Genomic DNA, 4,757 nt, shown 5'->3' with positions numbered 1-4,757 from the left:
GTAAAACACTGAAAGCTATTACTCTAAAATCGGGAACACTTCTATTTAAAAATATTACTGGAATGGGCACCTGGGTTGCTCAGATGGTTAAGTGTCTGCCTTCGGCTCAGGTCATGATCCCAGGGTCCTGGGATCGAGTCCTGCATCAGGCTCCCTGCTGAGCAGGGAGCCTGCTTCTCCCTCTGCCCCTGCGTCTGCCTCTCTCTCTGTCTCTCATGAATAAATAAATAAAATCTTAAAAAAAAAAATTACAGGAAGCTCTAGCCAGAGCAATTAGGCAAGAAAAAGAAATGAGGCATCCAAACTGGAAAGGAAGAAGTAAAATTATCTCTGTCTGCAGATGATATTATCTTATATGTATAACACCCTAAAGATTCCACACAAAACTGTTAAACTAATACATGAATTCAGCAAAGTAGCAAGATACAAAATCAACACAAAAATTAGTTGTGTTTCTAAACACTAACAATGAACAAAAACAATTTCCCATTGATAGCATCAAGAATAAAATACTTAGGAGTTAACTTAACCAAGGATGTGAAAGACTTCCTAACACTTACAATTACCTAACAATTACATTCTGAAAACTATAAAACACTCAGGAAAGAAATTGAGGAAGACACAAAGAAATGGAAAAACATTCCATGCTCATGGATTGGAAGAACAAATATTGTTAAAATGTCTATGCTAATGTCCACAATAGCCAAACTGTGGAAGGAGCCAAGATGCCCTCCAACAGATTAATGGATAAAGAAGATGTGGTTCATATATACAATGGAATATTACTCAGCCACCAAAAAGGATGAATACCCACCATTTGCAGTGACATGGATGGAACTGGAGGGGATTATGCTAAGCGAAATAAGTCAAGCAGAGAAAGACAATTATCATATGTGGAACTCATATGATAATTTCACTCATATGTGGAACATATGGAATAGTGTGGAGGACCACAAGGGAAAGGAGGGGAAACTGAATGGTAAGAAATCAGAGAGGGAGACAAACCATGAGAGACTCTGGACTCTGGGAACCAAACTGAGGGTTACAGAAGGGAGGGGGTGGGAAAATGGGGTAACCGGGTGATGGGTATTAAAGAGGGCATGTGTGGTGATGAGCACTGGGTGTTATATGCAACTAATGAATTGTTGAACACTACATCAAAAACTAATGATATACTATATGCTGGCTAATTGAACATAATAAAAAAAATAAAAAGATAAAATGAAAAAGAATGTCTGTTACCCAGAGCAATTTTTACATTCAATGCAATCCCTATCAAAATACCATCAACTTTTCTCATAGAACTGGAACAAATAATCCTAAAATTTGTATGGAACCAGAAAAGATCCCATATAGCCAAAGGAAGGTTGAAAAAGAAAACCAAAGCTGGTGGCATCACAATTCTGGACTTCAAGCTCCATTACAAAGCTGTAATCATCAAGACAGTATGGTACTGGCACAAAAACAGACACATAGATCAATGGAACAGAACAGAGAACCCAGAAATGGATCCTCAACTCTATGGTCAACTAATCTTCGACAAAGCAGGAAAGAATATCCAATGGAAAAAAGACAGTCTCTTCAACAAATGGTGTTGGGAAAATTGGACAGTCACATGCAGAAGAATGAAAGTGGACCATTTCCTTACACCATATGCAAAAATAGACTCAAAATGGATGAAAGACCTAAATGTGAGACAGGGATCCATCAAAATCCTAGAGGAGAACACAGGCAGCAACCTCTTCGACCTTGGCCACAGCAACTTCTGGCTAGACATGTCTCCAAAGGCAAGGGAAACAAAGGCAAAAATGAGCTATTGGGACTTCGTCAAGATAAAAAGCTTTTGCACAGCAAAGGAAACAGTTGACAAAACCAAGAAACAACCTACAGAATTGGAGAAGATATTTGCAAATGTCTCATCAGATAAAGGGCTAGTATCCAAAATCTATAAAGAACTTATGAAACTCAACACCCAAAGAACAAATAATCCAGTCAAAAAATAGGCAGAAGACATGAACAGACATTTCTCCAAAGAAGACATCAGACACATGAAAAAATGCTCAACATCACTCGGCATCAGGGAAATACAAATCAAAACCACAATGAGATACCACCTCACACTGGTCAGAATGGCTACAATCAGCAAGTCAGGAAATGGCAGATGTTGGCGAAGATGTGGAGAAAGGGGAACCCTCCTACATTGTTGGTGGGAATGCAGGCTTGTGAAGCCACTCTGGAAAACAGTATGGAGGTTCCTCAAGATGTTAAAAATAGAGCTACCCTATGACCTAGCAATTGCACTACTAGGTATGTACCCCAAAGATGCAAATGTAGTGATCCGAAGGGGTACCTGCACCCCAATGTTTATAGCAGCAATGTCCAAATAGTCAAACTATGGAAAGAACCCAGATATCCATCGACAGATGAATGGCTAAAGAGGATGTAGTATATATATACATATATATATACACACACACACACACACACACACAATGGAATACTACTCAGCCATTAAAAAAAATGAAATCACCATTTGCAATGACATGGATGGAACTAGAGGGTGTTATCCTAAGTGAAATAAGTCAATCAGAGAAAGATAATTATCATACGATCTCATTCATATGTGAAATTTAAGAAACAAAACAGAGGAGCATAGAAGAAGGGAGGGTAAAATGAAATAAGACATAATCAGAGAGGGACACAAACTATAAGAGACTCTTAATCATAGGAAACAAACTGAGGGTTGCTGGAGGGGAGGGGGGCAGGATGGGATAACAGGGTAACGGGCATTAAGGAGGGCATGTGATGTAATGAGCACTGGGTGTTATATACAACTGATGAATCACTGAACTCTACCTCTGAAACTAATAATACACTATATGTTAATTAATTGAATTTAAATTTTAAAAAATGAAAACTACAAACACTGCTGAAAGAAATTAAAGAAGACATAAATAAATGGAAACATATCCCATGTTCATGGATTAGAAAACTTAATATTGTTAAAATGTCAATACTACCTAAGGTGATCTACAGATTCAATGCAAGCCCTACCAAAAACCCGATGATGTTTTGGCAGAAATAGAAAAACATCATCCTAAAATTCACATGGAATATCAAGGGACTCAAACAGCCAAAATAATCTTGAGAAGGAAAAACAAAGCTGAAGGACTTATACTTCTAGATTTTAAAACTTACTACAGGAGGTTGGGAAGATAGGAGGGAGTAAGAAGACCCTAAGCTCACCTTGGTCCATGGATACAACTAGGTAACACTCACATCAGCATAAATAACCCAGAAAACAACCTGAAGACTGGCAGAACAACTCTACAACAAAAGGTAAAGAAGAGGCCACATTGAGAGGGTAGGATGGACAGAGACACGGTGGGGAGCAAAATGGACCTCCGCTATCAGCTGGGTGTGGGGGGTGGAACTTGGGAATGGAGAAGAGAGAAATAGACTATCACACCAGAGCGCCCACAAAGGGAAGACAAATCCCCATAACATTTGGTTTTGAAAGGGAGGGGCCAAATTTCATAAGGTCTTAATCAGTGGGACTTAAAACCTGGAATTTTAAAAATCAGTGGCTGGTTCTGGGAGAGCCTGGAGGGTGATAGGAAGCTGAGTACCCACCCTTAAAGAAACCACAAGACATGGCCTAGGAAAACATCCTTGGATTACAGGAGATGAGACTATTCTAGTCCTTAAGAATGACATCGTAGGAGCCCAATGAGAAAGAAATAGGTCCTAATGAATGGTTTAACTGCTAATTTATATCTTCTACTGTTATCCTTTTTTAAGCCTATACCAAAACGGTATAAAATTCTGGAAGCCAAAGCCTTCCCTTCAGATCATTATGCTATTGAGTCACATCTTCAACTTCATGGTCTTAACACTGAGGAAAGTGTGTGGATGATAAAGCCAAGAGAGGGGGAAGAAAACATTGAGAATAGAGGATATCCTTGAAGTAATTGAGAAGGAAGGAGACTCAATCGCGATGATCCTGTTCAGTGGGCTGCATTTTTACACTGAACAGCTCTTTAATATATTTGCCATCACAAGAGCTGGACAGGCAAAGGGTTGTTTCGTTGGCTTTGATCTAGCACATGCAGTTGGAAATGTTGAACTCCAGTTACATGACTGGGGAGTTGATTTTGCCTGCTGGTACTCCTACAAGTATTTGAACTCAGGAGCAAGAGGTCTTGCTGTGCCTTTGTCCATGAAAAGCATGCCTATACAATTAAACCTGCATTAGTGGGATGGTTTGCCCATGAACTCAGCACCTAATTTAAGGTGGATAACAAACTGCAGTTAATCTCTGGGGTCAGTGGATTTCGAATTTCAAACCCTCCCATTTTGTTGGTCTCTTCCTTACATGCTAGTTTAGAGATCTTTAAGCAAGCAACTATGAAAACATTGAGGAGAAAATCTTTTTTGCTAACTGGTTATCTGGAATACTTGATCAAGCATTACTATATCAAAGATAAAGCAGATACCAAGAAACCATTTATAAACATAATTACTCCATCCCGCATGGTGGATCACGGTCGCCAGCTCACACTGTTCCAATAAAATATGTTTTCCAAGAGCTAGAAAAAGGAGGAGTGGTATGTGACAAGCGAGAACCAAATGGCATCCAAGTGGCTCCAGTTCCTCTCTACAACTCTTTTCATGATGTTTATAAATTTATCAACCTGTTCGGTTCTGCATTTGAATTTGCAGAAACAAAAAATAGCAGTGTTTCTAGAACAACTTAA

At 39.1% G+C, this 4,757-nt stretch overlaps 1 pseudogene; it reads left to right on the top strand.

Moving 5' to 3' along the window:
- The first annotated feature begins 3,369 nt into the window (after positions 1-3,369).
- Positions 3,370-4,757, top strand: LOC110579641 (annotated as a pseudogene).

Source organism: Neomonachus schauinslandi, chromosome 10 (assembly GCF_002201575.2).
Source record: "Neomonachus schauinslandi chromosome 10, ASM220157v2, whole genome shotgun sequence".
Lineage (NCBI taxonomy): Eukaryota > Metazoa > Chordata > Mammalia > Carnivora > Phocidae > Neomonachus > Neomonachus schauinslandi.
This window is presented reverse-complemented; position numbering and strand designations above follow the sequence as displayed.